The sequence below is a fragment of the Pelodiscus sinensis genome, chromosome 2, assembly GCF_049634645.1.
Source record: "Pelodiscus sinensis isolate JC-2024 chromosome 2, ASM4963464v1, whole genome shotgun sequence".
Taxonomy (NCBI): Eukaryota; Metazoa; Chordata; order Testudines; family Trionychidae; genus Pelodiscus; species Pelodiscus sinensis.
The window spans coordinates 12,840,393-12,860,464 of NC_134712.1; the positions used below are offsets into that span (position 1 = coordinate 12,840,393).

Sequence of the window (20,072 nt, forward strand, 5' to 3'; positions counted from 1 at the left end):
TTAGGGGTATCAGCTTCCATATGAGGAGAAATCAAGTTGAAGGAACTGTTCTTTAGATAACAAGGCAAATAAGCAGCAACTGGCACTCTCCACTATCAGAAGACAGGATACTGGGCTAGCTGGACCATTTCTCTGGCCTGACATGGCCATTCTTATATTCTAAATTCACACTGGGAGTCTGTAGTAGAGCCAGTTCGTGAACCCATATCCCCTAAACAGAGCTGAATACAGCATTTTGGTGAAAATGCAGATTCAGAAACATCAGCCTAATTGTGAACTTATGTAGATTCTGCCAAATTATTTTGGTTGGGGAAAAAACTAAGAAAAAATGAAAATCTAAAGTTTCCTTTTGATACTTTGAAAATTAGCAGCTTTGATTTTTTTGGTTGGGGATTACTCTTTTGTTTCCAAAATGTTCTTTCACTTGATTAAAAACAATAAAAAATGTTATAAAATGCTTGAAAATTTAAAAAAAATAGATTTTCTGAAAGAAAGTGCTTCATTTGACTCAGAATAAAATGGTTTTGACTTTTTGATTTGCTGGTTGTTTCTAGAAATATTGTTTTGGTACGACCCCTGATGATTTTTTAATGTAAATGCTTTTGTAATTGCCAGCAAACCAAAACATTTGTTATTTATCCAGCTCTAGTTGTGGATCCTTTTCCACAAGACCATCCTTCTTGGAACTTAAGAGCTATGTCTATACTGCTGAGCCTATACCAGCATTACTCTAATGGCATAGTGTGACAAAGCTCCTATGAAAACTCATTGGGTCCTGCACTTCCTGGTGGATTTTGCTTGCCTCAGAGGCTTACAGCAGTCCACAGTTATAGACACCACACCTAGGGCTTTAGTTTGCTATTTGTTGAGCTCTTTTCATCATTGACACACGTATAGTAAAATGGAGAATAAACCCCATAATCCTTTTCCTGAGTGGAAATGGGGAGGTCAGTGTTGGGGGGAACCTGGGCTCACCCTGTACTCCAAGTTCCAGCCTAGGGCCCTGTAATAGTAGCTGCCTGTGTGAATCCTGGACACTTGCTATAATACAGCTACAAGACCCCTGGGCTACTTCCCCACACATTCTTTAGCACCTTCCTTCTCTCCGGTTCATCTTCCTAGAGTTCAGTTGTTGTCCCCTTTCCTCCTACTTCCAGTGGCGCCCTCCTCCGTCTTCTCAGCTACACATGTGCCCCAACTGTAGGCAAAGCTTCTTTTATAGCCAGGCTGAGTTGGTTTTCTTAATTACCCCCCAGGGATAAGTCTACACTGCAAGCTTCTTTCGGAATATGCTTTTCCTGAAGATATCTTCCAGATAAGCTTATTTTGAAATAGAGCATCCACGCTACAGGGAAGCCTCAAAGTAGTCTGAGGCAGTCTTCCTAACGTCGATATGCTATCTCGACTTAGAGCCCCAGGAGGCACTGGGGAGGAATAACTTTAGAATGGCCCTGGTGAGGAGCTATTTGACATACCAGCAGTGGAGCATCCACACACACGCTCTTCCAAAAAAGCTTTTTTAGAAAAGAGCTTAATCCTCATGGAATGAAGTTTACCACCATTGGAAAAAGCCATCCTTTATTTCAACTTTGTTGAAATAACGCAATTGTAGTGTGGACACTAGGGGACTGTGTCTAGACTGGTAAGCTTTTCCGCAAAATAATCTGCTTTTGCGGAAAAACTTGCCAGCTGTCTATACTGGCCTCTTGAATTTCCGCAAAAGCACTGACGATCTCATGTAAAATCATCAGTGCTTTTCCGGAAACAATGCTGCTCCCGTTCGGGCAAAAGTCTTTTTCCGAAAGACTTTTGCGCAAAAGGGCCAGTGTAGACAGCATAGTACTGTTTTCCAAAAAAAAAACCCGATCATGAAAAAGGCGATCGGGGCTTTTTTGCAGAAAACCGCGTCTAGACTGGCCACTGATGCTTTTCCGCAAAAAGTGCTTTTGCGGAAAAGCATCCTGCCAATCTACACGCGCTTTTCCGAAAATGCTTTTAACGGAAAACTTTTCAGTTTAAAACCATTTTCAGAAATTCATGCCAGTGTAGACGTAGACGTATTGTTTTTGTGAAATAATGGCCATTATTCTGGAAAAATGGTGCAGTGTAGATGCATCCCCTTCTCCCCCCCAAGTGTCCTAATTAGACTAGACTGGCCTGACTCTGTAGGCCTGGTCAATTAGCCCCAGGTGTTTCACTGCCCCTGAGTGCCACTGCTGGTTCTAAATCTCCCTGTTACTCTGGGAAAAGTCTAGGTATGTCTAGACTGCAACCATCTGTCAGCAGAGGGATGCATATTAAGCAGGTCAACATTGCAAATGAGGCAGGGATTTAAATATCCTGCACCTAATTTGCATTAAAATGGCCGCCACGTTTTGCCAACTCAGCACTTTTTCAGCAACAAGTGGCAGTCTAGAGGGGGATCTGTCAAGAAAGAAAGCCTTTTTCGACAAATCCTGTAAACCTCCTTGCAGGAGGCATAAGGGATCTGTCGAAAAAGGCTTTCTTTCTCGACATCCCCCTCTAGACTGCTGCTTTTTGCCAACAAAGTGCTGAGTTGGCAAAATGTGGCAGCCATTTTTATGCAAATTAGGTGCCGGATATTTAAATCCCTGCCTCATTTGCAATGTCAACCTACCTAATTTGCATCCCTCTGTTGGCATACCCTCTGAGGCTTATATATATCTCCTCCACTATTTTTTATAGCTTTCTGTTTTGACTGTCAGCATAGCTATGCTGGCATAGCCCCACAGCATAAATTTAGCCACATTTTCACTCCATGGAAGAGCAATGCTGCTGCAATTAATCTTCTTGAGTTTGATTTAGCGAGTCTAGTTAAGACTCATTAAATTGAACTCAGAGGGTGCCCTATTGGCAGCCAGTACTCCTGCTCTTGCAAGGAACAAGGGAAGCCGATGGGAGCAAATGCTCCCGTCAACCTCCGACTGTGGTGATGGCACCAATCGTGGCTTAAAGGAAGCCGACTTCAGCTACATATTCCACATAGCTGGGGTTGCCTACCTTAAGCCAAACATCTAGGCCTAGTATACATCTGGCCGCAGAATACAATGATGAAAGCCATAGATTTGCCAGCATAATACTGTTACTCTCCAAATAGTATTATCTACACCACCAGAAGTGCTTTTATATCTGCATAATTAAACTACACTGGAGATTTTGCTGGCACAGTTGTGTGCCGTGGCATATGATTTTTTTTTTCACACGGCTAGCTAATGTAACTATGCTGTCAGTTTTTTAGCATAGACCAGGAGAAAATGAGCTTGAAGGTTGAATCTGGATTCATTGGCTCCAGCCTATTTCCGTGCTATTTGGAAGGATTTTAATTTTCTGAATTTTTGTATATACTTCATATCCATGTAGCTAAAATCTCAGGCACATGACTATTAATTAATTTTAATTTTTCATCCTGTATAAGGTTCAAATGCATAATGGACACTTGGATATCTTTGTATTTGCTTCTCTCTGCTCGGCTCCTTGTCTATAAAATTGGTATAACTCTGACCTTCATCATATGAGTGTTAGGGTGAGAAATCCATAAAGGGTTGTGTTATGAGATGACAGCTGGAAGGTTAAATGCTTGGGGTTTGTGCCAATAATTCATCACAGTGGACATAAACTGAAAGTTGACAATGACCTTTCCTTTCACTAAATCCTCTCTGGGCCCAGACTCTGATATCTGTTATACTGCTATAAATCTATAACAAACTCATTGATATCAAGGGAGTTATTTTGGATCGGCACTGGTGAAAGTGAGATCAGAATGAGTCACTTTGCCTTTGTCTTTACAATTTTCATTGTTCAATCAGGTATCAGATGATGCAAATCATTCCATGCAGCAAAACGTTTCTGTTACTAGAATCAAGCTGAAGAAGAAGCTAGAATACATGGATTATATAAATTCACCTAAGTAATGGCAACTTCAAATTCAGAGCAAACTCTTTCCTGAGATTAACAGGCAATTCTTACATAATTACATATTTCACCACCTTGTTGGAGGTGAACAGCTCAGTATATCTGTGCTGGAGGGTTAGCTAGAAATTTTCTGCATGTGAAAGCAAAGGAGATGTTTTATATTAACACAAGAATACCTTATACAGGGCTTCGTTTAGGATTTCAGTGGCAGCTAGATGTTTTCAGAATCATAAAGAGAACTTTGCCTGATGGCTCTGAATCCTGTAATGAAAGATTTGCTCGGTCTTCACTTTTATAGAGAATAGATTTAGTCATCTTAATGGTCAATATGCTGTTCACGTAGGCCTTGTCTACACTCAAAGATTATTTCAAATTTACTAAGTTTGACTTCTGGGCACCCAATTTTACAAATTTGAACTTCCATGTCCTCACTATGGGGAAGAATCGAATGTAGTCTGAGGTAGGCTCCATCAATGTGGATGTGCTACCTCAGACAGCCTCAGGAAACAACCTGGGGAGCTGTGGGAGGACTCCCAGAGGCCAATCAGTTTGAATTAGTGGCACTGGAACTCCACACTAACGTTATTTTGGACTTACATGTTCAGGAATAGCATTATTCCTCATGAAAAGCAGGACTACAGAGTTCAAATTCCATGGCCCCTTATTCTGCAATAATGGGCGTGGTAGTGTAGATGCATATCTTATAAATTTGACTGCGGAGTGAGGCATATTTTGGACTAAAGTCCTAGGCTATGTATATACTGCACCCATTTTGCGCAAGAAATATGCAAATGAAGCTAAGCGTGGAATATCGCTAAGCCTCATTTGCATAATCAGAGTGCCAACTTTTTGCGCAAGAGGCTTTTGTGCAAAAAGGCAGCATCTATACAGCTCCTTTCTGCGCAAAAGCCCCTCTTGCGCAAGAGCCGTTTTTCTGAAAAAAAAATGCAGAAGAACGGCTCTTGCTCAAGAGGGGTTTTTTTGTGCAAAAAGGAGCCATTTAGATGGCTCCTTTTTGTGCAAAAGCCTCTTGCACAAAAAGCGGGTGCTCATTAATTATGCAAATGAGGCTCGGTGATATTCCATGCTTAGCTTCATTTGCATATTTCTTGCGAAAAACGGGTGCAGTATAGACATAGCCCTAGTGTAAACCAGGCCTTACTGAACATTCAGCACACACACACACACATGCACATACAGATGCACAAGGGCCTGGTTTGCTACTCCCTTACTTTTTATGGCGACACTTATACCTGCCCACACAGGATGTAAAATACAGTCATTTGGATTTGACGGAGCTTTGCACACTTACTCTAAACAGGGATGCAAGGTAGTGGAGAATCATGTCATCAACTTTATTCCACACCTGAAGCGGATGAGTTTTTTAAATAATTCAGTGCTGTGCCAATGTGTTTCCTAACCAGTTACTGTGTGTCAGGGATCAGAGGGGTAGCCGTGTTAGTCTGAATCTGCAAAAGCGGCAAGGAGTCCTGTGGCACCTTATAGACTAACCGAAGTGTTGGAGCATAAGTGTTCGTGGGCAAAGACCCACTTTGTCAGATGTGTGTCAGGGGGCAGACTCACCACCATGGCGCATCCAGCTGGCAGTCCTGGGAATTAGCTTGTTTGGATGCTTCTCTCTAGCTGGTATCTCCCCGTGTTCCTCTTTAACCATGGCATCCTCTTCTGGACATGGCCCTCGTCAGTCTCTCTAAGCCTCTTCCAGGGGGTGTTTACCCAACTGTGCACTCCAGGAGCCCCCCAGTTCTTCTCCGAGGGAACACCTAGGTCCCCTGTACCCACCTTGCCTCAGTGACCCACTGCCAGCCTTCATCTAGCCCCTGCCTCAGGGGCAAACTGCCGTCTGTAATAGCCACTCATCACTGGCAAGGGTGTGTGAACCTGCTGCACCTCCCTATCATGGCTGCCCCTCACAGCCCCAGTAGCTTCAGGCCTTGCAGCCTGGGGGCTTGCTGGTCCAGAGCTTCCCCAGCCCTGCCTGCCTGCCTGCCTTCCTTCCCCAGCACTGCTCTGCCTCCAGGCACCCTCCTGCTTTCCAGGCTGCCAGGTCCCTCCTGCTCTTTAGCCAGAGCAGCAGTCAGTTCTCCCTCTCCCTCCCTCTCCTTCTTTATATCGCCCGCAGCCAGGGCCGGCCTTAGGCGCCAGGTGGTTTCCCGGGGCTTGAGTGCGGGGCGGTGCTGCCCTGTCACAGTTTGACATAGTATTTTATTTAAAAATGAAGCCTGGCCAACAAAACCCAATTTGGGGCCAAGCCCCCATCTGGCCACAGCATTATAACACTCCTGCACTCCCCTTTCCCCCAGACCCTACATCTGAGCCTATCATACTGTGGAAGAAAACACAATACACTGAAACCCCCTGCCCTGAGCCCCTCACATACCCCAACCCAAATTCCTGAACCCTCACATCCAGAAGTCTGTGGCTTACTTAGTACCCTAACCCTACATCTGACCCCAACACTGCCCAGCCTGGAGCCCCCTCCCTGAGCAAGTGTTCCTTTATCCACCTCCTCCTGCATCCAGATTTCCTCCCAGAGCTTGCACCGCTCACCCCTTCCCACACCCAAATCCCTCATTTCTACCCCAGAGCCCACACATCCTGTCTCAACCCAGCGAGGGTACGGCTAGACTGCAGGAGTTTTTCAGGAGTCCGGAGATATCCTAGAAAAACTCTTCTGCATCCAGGGATGCATTTGTTCTTCCACTTCTTTTAGTGGAAGAGCAAACATCTTTCAGTCACCCCTATATTCCTCTTTCTACAAGGAATAAGGGGGCTTCCAAAAGAAGTGTTTTTTTCTGACATTTGGTCCAGTCTAGACAGGCCAAATATTGGAAAAATTTCTTCCTACAGAAGAATTGGGGGGAAAAAGCAGGAGTATAAGTGTTGGGAATAGCAAGTGATGGAGAGGAGGAGAATAGAGAAGGCGGGGCTTCACGGAAGGGGCGGGGCCATAGATCTTGGCTTGTTCTGTTATTTAAAAAGTGGTCTTGGATGTAAAAAGGTTGGAGACCACTGATCTAAAGCAACTTCCTGTTTTTTAACAAATCAAGTTGCGCCTCCTATCTCCCTTATGTTTGTTTTTCCAAACATTTAATTTTTTAGTTATTTTCTTTTTCTCTACTACAATAATTATACTTTTATTTCATGATTTAATTCAGCGATGTTTTATTTCATGATTTAATTCAGGATCATTTCACATTAGCGTTTACTGCCCACGCATGTTTGAGTCACACACTGGGGATCCAAAGGGGCTGTGACTCTTTTTTTGCGTGAGGGGTGGGTTGGTTTTTTTGTTTTTGTTTTTTTGCTCAACAAAAAATCCTGGCTGCCGGGGCCCAGTCGAAACTGTTCAAATTGGGCCCTGCACTTCCTAAAGCCAACTCTGCCCGCAGCTGAGCCCTCATTAGCAAGAACTGCCTTAGCCAGGGCTTCACTCTCAGCCCTCACTCAGGGCTGGGGTTTTGCCCTTAAAGGGCCAGCACATGGTATTGTCTTCAGTGTAAAAGAAGCTGTATGTTCTCAAGTGAGAACTATGTAGAGCTAAACTCCTATTGAATTTACCTCCATGTAGCTAACCAAGGCCAACTCTATACCCCACCCTCTTTCTGGGTTTTACCTCTATGAGTTGTGTCAAATCAAAAACTATAGAGGGCCTTGCATCGAGTTCTCAGTAAAAAAGCACACTGTGACTTCTCTGCAGGAAAAAAAAGAGGGAGGGAAGGAGTTTGTGATTCTGTTGGGAGCAACATCTGCTCCTGTAAGTTAAGCAATGAAAGAGAAATTGTGTCTATCACCACAGAAATGCAAGGACCCAGTTCATTCTTTCACATACACTTGGGATCCCAGTGCTTCTCCAGTTATGTATGTTTTGCATCAAACGCATAAAATACCAGCAATTTATCAAAATCACCTTTCATCTACTACTTCAAATTATTTTTCAAAATATTATCCCAGTATGGAATGGTGCATGACATTGAAACTCATACTTTCCCTGCTATTTCTAGAGCTGATCTCCTGGCAACGGCATCACTACATGTATGCGTGGATTTATAGTGCCATAAGAAAAGTGCTTCCACCGAGCCAGGGATCTTATAAATCAGCAAAACTCTTATTACATTCATTTCACCGTGTCCCAGAATAGAGTGAATATTTAGGCTTTAAAATGAAAGTGGACTATAAAAATAGTAGTTTCAACATTCCGGGCCCAATTCTGATCTTCTCATTGGTGTATGTTCATTGATGTCCATGGAGTTACTCCTGCATTTAAGTCAGCTTTTCGCTTCAAACACCCATCACATTCAGCATTTCCTGTTGTAACAGAATCACTTGCAACTGAAAAAAAATCATTCAGCAGGGCAGAATTCTTCTGCCACTCTAATAAGATCCAAAGACAGCCAAGAGTTGTGGATAGCTATAAAGACAGAGTGCAGTACGGTGGCAGAGTCAGCATTTTGATAAATGCAAATACTGCGAGTTTCCATCTTCTCCAGTAAATAAAATCAACTTTAGAAGATGGAGTGCTCAGAATACATGTAAACTTTCTCCTCCTAAATCTCTAATCCCACAACCCGTTCTACATTTACAGACAGTCCTCTCATCCCATCCGCACCCCCTTGAGCACATCTCCATTCTAGAAGCTGAGAAAACAAAATCATACTAAAATAAGTTTACCTTTATCCCAGTGCTAAGCACTGTTCCATTCCCATCTACTAGCACAGAACTTTCTTCTTTCAGCTGACAGTTCCAAACAGGGCAGAGACATTAAGGCCTTAGTTGGTCTTCCCTTGGGGTACATCTACACAGCAACGTTATTTTGGAATAACTGACTTTATTTTGAAATAACAAAATGCGCATCTACACTTCAAGCCATTATTTCAAAATAATGTCAAGATGGAGGACTTCGTACTCCAACTCCTGTAACCCTCATTCCACAAAGAGTAAGGGAAGTTAGGGCATGTCTAGACTTCATTGTTTTTTAAAAAAAACTGCCCTTTTTTCGAAAAAACGTGACCTGCATCCACACTGCAATCGCGTTCCTTCGAAATTAAATCAAAAGAATGCAGGGGTTTTTCGACACTTCTAAACCTCAAATTACAAGGAAGAATGCCTTTTTCGAAAGAGCTCTTTCGAAAAAAGGCATGTGTGGATGCAGAACAGGAACATTTTTCGAAAGAAGAGGCAATCGAAAAAAGCACAGGTGCCATGGTGGCCATTCTGTGAATAGCAATCAGGGCTTTCTTTCAAAAGATCATCCATGCAGTCTGCATGCTGTCTTTCAAAAAAGCAGATTGCTTTTTCCATCCAGTTTTGAGGTGTGGACGCTCTCTTTCGAAAGAAGCATTTTTGAAAGAGCTCTCTCAAAACAGCTTCTTTCAAAAGAATCTTGCAATCTAGATGTACCCACAAAGGAAGAGTGTTCTTCCTTTCACTTCCTGCTGTGTAGACAGCACCAAAGGCCAAGTTAAGTTATTTTGACTTCACTTACACAATCAACATAACTGAAGTTATGAATTTAAGTCTTAATTCAACTTTTGCCCTTCTGTATAGATGTGTTCCTAGGGGACTCCAAGAAAAGAAGGAATTTAGCAAGGTGCTCACACTATAGTGAAGAAGCTGGTATCCACTATAATGAACTGAAGGATACTTTCAAAAGTATGCTCATTAAATACATGCATCAGAAGTGAAGAAGGCTTTGTGCTGCTCTAAAATGTGCCAAGAACTGCCCAAGCAAACTCCTCACTGGCAAGAGTCAAAACCTTCCTATACTATATTGCCCACATGAAATCTCTGGATTTTCTTTCCCAGGTGAAAAGAGTTGCTAAAATTCTTATTTGCATGACAGTCTTGCCTGTGCTAGTCAAGGATCAAGGCCTCGTGCTGGAAGGCACTGTATGGAGATGCAGCATCAGTCCAACTCTTACCTCTTTAGAACATTTGAAGCAATGACAAACTTCAACAGCGGAAAACCAAATTTTTTTCTTGTTTCTGGTTTAGGACCTAGTTTTCCCGGAAATGAAGGGCTGAAGAAATATGGGATCAAAAATCTGTTTTAGAGGTGATAGAAACAGCGTGTGCAATGCATCACTGTAACATATTATGTGGGCAGGTGAGCCAAAAACCACGCTGGGCCCCTGAGCAAGGCCTGGGGGGGTGGGGCATCCTTCCGGAAGGGATGAGGCCTCTAGAGGAAGGGGTGGGGATTGGAGGCAGTCAGCCCTTAGCGCTGCCCAGAGCACACCAGCTCCTTCCCCACAATCCTCAGAGCTACCCGGAACACTCTGTGCAGCACTCCAGCAATGGCTGACAGCCCCGGGCCTTTTAAAATCACGGGGCTCTGAGGCAGTTGCTTTCTTTGATCCCTCCCCCCCCCCACACACACACATGTGGGTACTTCAGTGGCTGAGATTATAAACCTGGTTTAGAGAACATGCTTTTAAAAAATGTTTCCGGTTTTCTATCAAGAAAACAATTGGTGGAGTGGGCAGGATAAGCATTGATACAACTATTATGGTTTGCAAATGCCTGAAAAATCTGCTCAGTTCTTCTGTGATCGGCACTAAGCCCAGAAATTAGAATATCACATGATACTTCCAACAGCAAAATAGCAGCGGCCACCCCTGACGTGTGCAAGCCACACGCTGAGAAAAGGAGCTATGACATGCTGCTGGTTCCCTGACCCCGGTGCCTCCCCAAAGTCCAGATCCTCCGTCCAGACTTCTCCCTACACATGCTTTTTCTACAAGGTCTGTCAGACAGAGCAGGTGGACAGGGCTGTGTACCCTGGAGCTGTGCTGAAGGGCCAGGGTTGGGAGGGGTAGAAGCAGTGATAGCCCATTGCAGGTCCTAAGCAGGAGTATTCCCCACATACACACACAACACATACTAATAACTGATAGGGGGGCCCTTGAACTGCTTAGAGCCCTAAGCAATTGTTTAGCCTGGTGCTGGCTGTGAGGAGGGGAGGGGAAAGATGCACCCTGTGAGTACTGGCCCCCGACGGAAAGAGCCCCAGGAAAAATGGAAAAATGCAGACTGGGGGACAATGCTCCTACATGTTCCCTCATTCGGTCCCCCCCCCCCAATCCCATGCCACCCCCGTCAAGTGTCTGCCCCATGACATGATGTCACAATGCTATAAATGTTTTTATGCGGCAGCTCTGTTGTTACCAAATGGAAAATTCATAGCAGGGAAAGTGTTCCCAGGGGAAATGTAATGCAGAAGCGGCATCAGCTCTTACGAGGTGTTGCTGCAAACAAGCATCTATACCATCTTTTTGTCAGCCCAGTTTAATCTCCTTCTCTATTATTACTATTGCAGCAGCACTTGGGACTGCTTGATGCTGTACAATCAACAAAAAACGGTCCCTGCCCCACAAAGAGGAATGTTCATTTGAGAGAAGGGGCATCAGATAGATAGAGAAATATAGGAGAGTGCAAGAAAAGATCATAATCAGCAGTGGTCTCCGCACACCAGCAACTTAATTGGTGCCGAGTTTTTTGAAGGCCATTATGGCCAAGAAGAGTTCTGAGGAGTGAATCTTCTACTGACGCTTGTTCTCCTGACTTTACTACACGACTCTCAGACTACATGAGGGATGTGAAATTGGCCTGTGTCTAGCTCATACTGGAATGCCCAGAGATATAGTGGGAAAAACATAGGGCGGCACAGAATGCATAGTGGCATTAAGGTTACACTGCATGAGCTAAATCCCAAAGTCCTTACACAAACAAAAATCTCAGTGAAATTAATAAGAGATTTGCTCAAGTAAAAATTAAAAGAAAAAAAGAGTTAAGGGAGTGCAGGATTGGACCTTATCTGATTATGCTGTTCCCATGGTGACAGAAATAAACTGATTTTTTTTCACTGAAAAAAATGCCAATTTCATCAAAACTGAAACTTTTCATTAAGAAGTATCAGTTTCAACTACACTTTCAAGCTCAGACTGTAATCTCTGGTCAACACATGAGAGATCCAAAGCAAAATAGCCAGAGGTCCAGGATCAAGTCCCTGTTCTCCATGATGTGGAGCCAGGATTCACTCAAGGATTCCTCAGGATTCCTCCTCTGAGGTAAAAGTGTTAACCATGGGGCTATCAGCATTGCAGATCTCTTTCATTTTCCCACAAACAGTTCACTGTGGAATGTGAACTAATTTCAAAACCTCAAACTTTTTCATGAAAAGGGAGCCTTGTTTTCTAGTCAGCCCTACCTGGAATGCCTGCAGTAGCTGGGATTGATGATCCCCTTTCCCTGTTAGAAACAGAAGAGCTGTTAGAATAGCTCTCAACTCACCTGAGGGCCATTGGTTTTTAAGAGACAGCTTGAAGAAAAGATGTGGTTATAAGACCAGAGATTATATAGAGTTCCCCTTTAAATTTAGAGGGGTTCATAAACTGTTTTCACAATATTTTTAGTCCAGCTGGTGGCCATATTTGCTGACTGCCTGAGTTATTACCAAATGATTTGGCACATTGTTAATTGCTGTGCACTCGTATTGCCAGCTTTGGCAAGCGACTTTCCTTCCTCACGGAATAACCTACTCTGCAAATCAGAGTTTAATATCAACTGAACAGCATCCATCAGGACTAAAGTCTGCCGTACACAGCATGAGGTACATTATTACATTCATTTCCAGAGATAAGTCTCCTGAACGGCTTGGCTGTTTTTACCATTTACTTAAGTTAGGGAAGCAATGCAATTCTTCAGAATGAGTTTTCAATTTATGCACTCAAATGGTTTGGACCCCATTCCAATAATATATAATTATAATATGCTGGCACCGTGGCATGTATCTTACACGCACTGCTCAGGCAGAGGATGATGGCTAGCTGGCTCTGTATTAAGCATTCCGAGGACAATCTTGGGTTATAAACTAACTCCATTATGCTGTCCAGAGATTAATTACCAATATGATAAAACCAGGGGGACATAAAGACAACCTCACTTCAATGGATTTTTTTAAACTATTATTTCAACCTATTGAAAAGAAAATATTTGCCTGGACTTTTTTATCTTAATCCAATTCTTATTCTTTATAATTGTTTGTAGAAGTTCATCTTAGCAGTGACAATGGTCCCAACTTGTGCTGAGGTCTCACTGGCTTACCAATGGGGATGTTAGGCAAATATTTAGTCTGATGCAGTCAGGGTTTGGGCTTTTAAAATTTATTTGTGGGTTTGTTGTACTTCTCCATGCTGAGTACATGTACTACCCACATACACTGTAACTTCTAAACTAAATCCCAGGGAAGTAATTCTCTGTGCTTTAATCTTTCTTTCAGTTGCTCTGCAACGCCTAGCAACCAAGTAATGTTTTTCCAGCCTCTATAGGAGGAAATATTTAATGTCCTACAAGGAAGAAAAACAAAACACCCCCCCCCCCAAAAAGTCCAGGAAATTCTTCAGTTCCAACCTTCTTCCTGAATTATTTTTTCTGCCAGACTTAGGCCCCCAAGCTTAGCACAGGCATGTTTTATAGTGTCCTGGGAGGAAGAAGTGACCTGTCCATGGCCAGCCCATTTAACTCTCCTACTTCACAACCCCTAGCAGCCTGGTCAGGAGATTGCGGCATTAACACACTTTTCTTGCTAGGTATGGGGAAAAGTCTGCCTCTCCTTTCACAACAAAGGTCCCAGCTAACACACCTGAGTGACTAAAGTAAGAACTTAAATCTGTATTTAGAAACAAACATATGGAGTCTATGTAAGACTATTAGTGCCAGATTTGAAAACTGGTTTTATTTTGGGAAAGAGCCAGGTTTCAGTGCTATTGGTAAAGTATTTTAGAATAAAATAAATATTAATATGAATAGAACTGTGTAAATAACAAATTTGTCAGTTCCAAAAAAATGACAAGAATCATCTTGCCTGGACCTGAAAACAATTTTTTGGCCATTCAAAATGCTGAAAAAATTGTGAGGCTTATGCCATGAGTATTTATGCAATATATTGACACTCTTAGATGAAAGTACGAAACCATAGTTATTGTCAGAGGAAATCCTCTTTCCCTCTTGCAAGAATTAAATATCCTGCTTTTGTCAGCAAAAAAAAAAAGTCCAATCAAAGAATGTTGCAAGCTGACAATTTCAGAAGTACAGAAGCATCCTCGGGTAACTGAAATCTCAGCTCAACAGACTGCAAAGATCTTTCTTTTCTTTTTCTTTTTTTAAAGAGCAATAACATTTTATATGGAACAAGTTTTACTACTTGACACCCAAAGTTTGAAGTTGAAATGGCATTTATTTTACAACATAGCAGCAAGCTTTCTTTAAAAAACAGCCAAGATAATGAACCATACATCACCTCAGTTGTACGTTGCATCAACATTGCTAATTAATAGCTATTACACTGAGGTTAGTTTTAGAGGAAAATAAATTAAACCAAGTATGCATCAAATTTCTTCAAGGAATATATTCAGGTGTATGGTTTTTACTGACATTAAACTTAACTACTGTTTGTGCATCTTCATTCCTCTCTTTTTATGAAGTCTATAAAACTGAGATATGTTTGAGGCAGTGGCAGAAAGAAAACTGCTCTTTTATCAATTAAATAGTTTCTGATTAATAATGTTCAGAGACACTTACCCATCAGTGCAGCACAAAAACCCAGGGAAATACCCATTCCAAAATTCTTGACTTCTGAAATTTTAAAATTCTAGTTTCTTTGTAGGGAAAAATTACAGTGATGGACTGTCCATTAGGACTCTAGCTCAGCATGGCACTTAAGCACATGCGTCATTTGAATTCAATAGGACTAGGTTACATGCTTAAAGTTAAGCATGTGCCTAAGTATCTTAATGAATCAGGCACTAAGATCAAATGAATTTAGGACCTATGTTAAAACAAAAACTTCAGAAGGGTAGCTGAGTTAGTCTGTAACTGGAAAAACTTAAAAAAAAACTATGAATAGTCTAGCTGCACCTTAAAGACTAACAAAACATGTAGATGGTATCATGAGCTTTTGCGGGCACAACCCACTTCTTCAGATGAATGGAGTATTAAAAGTCCACATCCAAGAATATATAGGGGAAGGTGGGTGGAGCGGGGGGAGGGGGGGAAGAAGGGAAAATAGTGAATTAGAGTGTTCAAGTTATGAGAAGCTGATAAGAACAATTAGAGAAGGTACAAAGTACCATTGTTTAGTTGGTTAAGGCATTAGGAAGTGGAAGGCAGTGTACTAGTCAGCCAATGTCTTTATTCATACCTCTGTGATAGGAATCAAACTTGTAAATTAAGTTAAGTTCCAACCATCTTAAAACAGTTTGGCCTCTATTTGTTTGCTAATGCATTTTAATTTCATAATTTACTGAATGCTCATTTCTTTTCTGTAGCAAACAAAAGTTTTGAAATTCTGGTTTTGGAGAATATATATACTATTTTGAAATGTTTACTACATTGAACAGATAATATAGTTAGTCTGCTTCAAGAGAATAAACTCAATGAACATATAATACCACTCTATCAGAAATGATAGTTCTATTTTACACTAAAAAAGCAGTGTCTAAAAACAAACTCCATAGTTCAAAGTTTAGAGCCTCAGGTGCACTTTCTGGTCATGCCTTTTTTACAAGGAGAAGGGAGAAAAATTGTTCTCATTAACCTCTGAGGATAGGACAAGAAGCAACAGGCTTAAATTGCAGCAAGGGAGGTTTAGGCTGGACATTAGGAAAAGGTTCCTAATGGTCAGGTTGTAGAATCTCCATTGCTGGAAATATTTAAAAGCAGATTAGATAGACATCTATCAGGGATGATCTAGATGGTGTTTGGTCCTGCTGTGAGGGCAGGGGACTGGACTCGATGACCTCTTGAGGCCCCTTCCAGTTCTAGTGTTCTATGATTCTATGAAATGTCACTTTCTTCCTTAACAGATGAACTCTCGGTAGGATCTGCTGACCTCAGTGACAAAGATATCTCTCCTCCTTTGCACTCCTGTTAGCCCAACAGAGCTGGCATAGCTAAAATTCACTGAGTTGGAGTCTATTCCTTGTTGTGCATCACCAGGGCTTGACAAGCCCCTCTCGCCAGCCGCACGATTTGACACGCTGCACATGCGCAGACCGCGCATGTGCTGATCATGCTGCGGCGCTGTGCTGGGCTAAAATCTACTTGCCACGAGCAAGTAGATTGCCTTAATTGTTGAGCCCTGTGCATCACCATCCGTGTGAGTTTACTAAGGGTATGGCTAGACTACATGGCTCTGTCGACGGAGTCATGTAGATGAGTTTACTAGACATAGGAAAATGAAGCGGCGATTTAAATAATCGACACTTCATTTACATCAAAATGGCCACCGCACTGTGCCGATCAGCTGTTTGGCGGCACAGCAGGGCAGTCTGGATGCACCACGGTCGACAAGGGAAGCCTTTGTCGACCGCTCTGGTAAACCTCATTTCACAAGGTCGACAAAGGCTTCCCTTGTTATCTGCGGTGCATCCAGACTGCCCCGCTGTGCTGCCAAATAGCTGATCGGCACAGTGCGGTGGCCATTTTGATGTAAATGAAGTGTCGATTATTTAAATTGCCGCTTCATTTTCCTATGTCTAGTAAACTCATCTACATGGCTCCGTCGACGGAGTCATGTAGTCTATACACACCCTAAGTTCTAAGTGGTGTTGCACAGCTATCACTGGGGGCCTTTATAACTGAAGTATGAGAAATAAAAGTCCACTCTTCTCTCATACATTTCTGGCTATGTCTGCAGGCATGATAATTAAATGAATCCTTTGGGAGATAAGGAATATGGAAGCCATGCTGCCTTTGCCAGGACTCTTTTCAGAGTAGTCCACATACTTTAAGGTACAGTGGTAATTTCCATATATGAATCCCTATTTTTATGGAGTTAATAACTCATTTGTGTTTAGTGCACATGGTGATGCTTGGTACATATTCTCTTATCTCAGAGGAAATGTCACTCATTTTTTATTCAGTGTGCCTCACACATAATGGTTTCTCGATATTGCTTCTTTAGTAGGCATTGCATAGTAAATAGTTCCAATACTAATGCATAGGAAATTGAACCAAGAAGCTTTTCACCTGCCAAAATCTGATCTAACTTATGCAATCCTATTGCCATGAAAGTCAATGGCAAAGCTCCAATTGATTTCAGTGACAGTAGAATTGGGAACCAGAACGCTCTGACTCCCATGACAGATAATGCCATTCTGAACAACTAAGACAGCTTAGGGCAGCTTAATTGCACTGCTTGAGGTTAGCAAGGTTACAATGACCCGTTTTGACTAGGTAGCAGACACACAGTCTGTAATTAGGGAAAGTGAGTGCAAGGACTGATGCATGTTAAATCTGGCTCTCAGGGTGAAAGAGGTAAAAATAATAATCAGAGTTCCTCTTTGTGTAGAACACACCAGCCTGTGTTCAGGAGCAGTCGGGTCCTCCAATTACCATACATATGGCTCCAACTGTACTCTGAGGTTTAGAAAATGATCAGCTTTTACCGTAATTCACAGAAGTCAAATGAGGACACATAACCACTTCTGTTGTTCCAGTTTGCATCTTAAAAATTTTCTCCATTTCTTTTTTACTCTCTCTTCAGAATCCTCCAGCTCTCTCATCCCCAAGTCACAGTTGCTTCATTGCCTGCAAATATGAACAAGAGGACCTCACCTGGCAGTTCTGGTTGGCTGATTTCCTGAAGGTGTTTCCTCTGCTCTCACGTAACACAGGTGTGAAACATAAAGACCTTGTCTCTTTAACATTTTACATCAACCTATATGCTCATTTTAAGATGTTTCCAGAGGTTACATATATAACTTGCCGTAGCTTAATTACCGTGACATGCTATTTCTTTCTTTGGATTTAACTAAACATGCAGATGAGATTCTAGCCTAGGTTCTAAGCACTTTCACCATCAGTTAAAAAGAGCAATGCAAAAATAATTACAAATCCAGACCAGTAAATTATACCTCCTCCATTCCCACCGCAATCACTTATTTATTTTAAATTACAGACTCGCAGTTACAAACATTAAAAGTGAAACATATTACCACTTCCACTAGAGAAAGTGTTGATTTATTTGACCAGTTATTGATTTTACACTCCATATTCCTTTCCTCCATACATAGCCTATAGCTAGATTTAAAATATTTATTTTGCCCTTTTTGGCTTTCTCTCTCATACACACCATGCCCACCATGGTTGTGTGGAGATACCCCAAGCTCTTATATCAGGTTTTGTGTATTATGTTTCCTTTCCATCACATGATACTATTCCTACAATAATCATCAGACTGCAAGGGAGCCTCAGAGATCATCTAGTCCAGCTGGGGCAAGGTCTGGGAGAGGGCTATAAACAGAGGAAGTTGGCTACTTAAAATGTTGCAGTATTAATTTTCTTTTTCTTTGACTTCATATTAAATAAACACTTAAAGTCATGCATCTTGTTAATTATCTCTTGTTTTAGTATTCTTTTTTTCCATTACATTTTAAAATCTCTCTCTCTCTCTCTCTCTCTCTCTATCTCTCGCTATATATTTGTTAATAACTTGGGTGCCATGATGGCGCACATCTGAAAAAGTGCACATGACCTCAATATTGGTGCACATGATAAAATTCACTCCACTCATGGATGGAAAATCTTAGAGGGAACACTGCTTGTGGCACTGAGATGACTCACAGAGAGAATAAGTGTACTCTACAGCCTTAGCTTAGAGCTGGCTTTTAGCTCATGCAGTAGAGGCTTGCGCTCTAAAGGTCCCAGGTTCAATTCTGCCTCTTGGTATAGCACGAGCATAAATCAGGAATATTTCCACTGAAATGAATGTTCCAGTGTGGTTTGAATCAGATTCGCTAGATCTTTGCAGTAACATCTATTAGACCTTTAGATTAATTCAACTATTTTTAAAAAATCTAATCATATATTTTGTTCTTTCCCCTCGTCTTCTCTTAAAGAAGATCATTAAGACTGGGAGAAGCCCAGCCTACCTCTCCTGAAACTGTCCTAACAATATATCAAGCTGTCAGACTGTGCCTCCCTAAGCAGTCCTCCCACTCATCTTCCCTGGATCACTATTAAGACTTCCCTTGCAGCTGAAATTAAATTTGCTATCCTGCAATTTTCTATGTAGCATGTCACCGGTCCTTTAAATAATAAAGGCACCTGCCGGTCATTCACCACACAGGCTTCAGAGAGCTCTTTCCTATCAGTGGTTTTAATTAGCTCATTCTAATGCGCTTTTTTTGTCTTTGTCTTCTCTTTTGCCTTCCATCAGGATAACATGGTCTAAAGCATTAAGAATCACACCAACTCCTGGAGACTGATTCTACAGGCAATGTTCATGCTGAGCTCTACTTTATTTCACAGTTGTGGCACTTAAGCATTGCTTTGTGTTGAGGGCAATACAGAGACACCACTACCTAAGGAGTAGCACCAGGAGATGTTAAAAGCCTGTTGACATAGGATGCTTTTATGCCCAGTACATCACCATGTCCTGTAGAATCTAATAAAAAAATATTGACCTATTTAAAAAGAGAAGTCTCTGAAATCTGATGCTTTATGGTTAAGGTCATCATGCATGATGCATATTGAACAAAGTAAATTAAAGACTTACCTCTCTAGTCATCATAACTCTGCCATTATGCATTCAAGAGAACTCAAATTACACAATTCTGTACTGTCTGGAGAATGAGCTATGCTATGGAGTAGGTTTTTACTCATCAAAACTACCTATGGAAAGCTGGCCAGAAAATAGAATTGCCCTTCTGTGGGAAATATTAATGTTTTACAGCTTCAGAGGAGTAGCCGAGTTAGTCTGTATCTAGAAAAACTTTAAAAACAACCAATAGTGTAATAGCATCTTAAAGACTAACAAAACATGTAGGGTGTATCTAGACTGGCAAGTTTTTCTGCAAAAGCAGTTGCTTTTGCAGAAAAACTTGCCAGCTGTCTACACTGGCCGCTTGAATTTCCGCAAGAACACTGACTTCCTACTGTCTGAAATCAGTGCTTCTTGTGGAAATACTATGCTGCTCCAGTTCGGCAAAAGACAATTTGCGCAAAGTTTTTGCGCAAAAGGGCCAGTGTAGACAGCTCAGATTTATTTTGCGCAAAAAAGCCCCAATCGCGAAAATGGTGATCGGGGCTTTTTTGCGGAAAAGCGTCCTTGCCAA

General features: G+C 41.9%; 1 long non-coding RNA gene across 3 annotated transcripts in view; it reads left to right on the forward strand.

Annotated features, from left to right (window-relative positions):
* Positions 1-19,736, forward strand: part of LOC106732054 (uncharacterized) — a 260,586-nt gene extending 240,850 nt beyond the window's left edge. For all 3 annotated transcript variants that reach the window (XR_012901199.1, XR_012901198.1, XR_012901200.1), the window contains exons 5-6: positions 17,501-17,630; positions 19,175-19,736. This is a non-coding gene — a long non-coding RNA (uncharacterized LOC106732054). The remainder of the gene's footprint in view (positions 1-17,500; positions 17,631-19,174) is intronic.
* Positions 19,737-20,072: the final 336 nt, after the last annotated feature.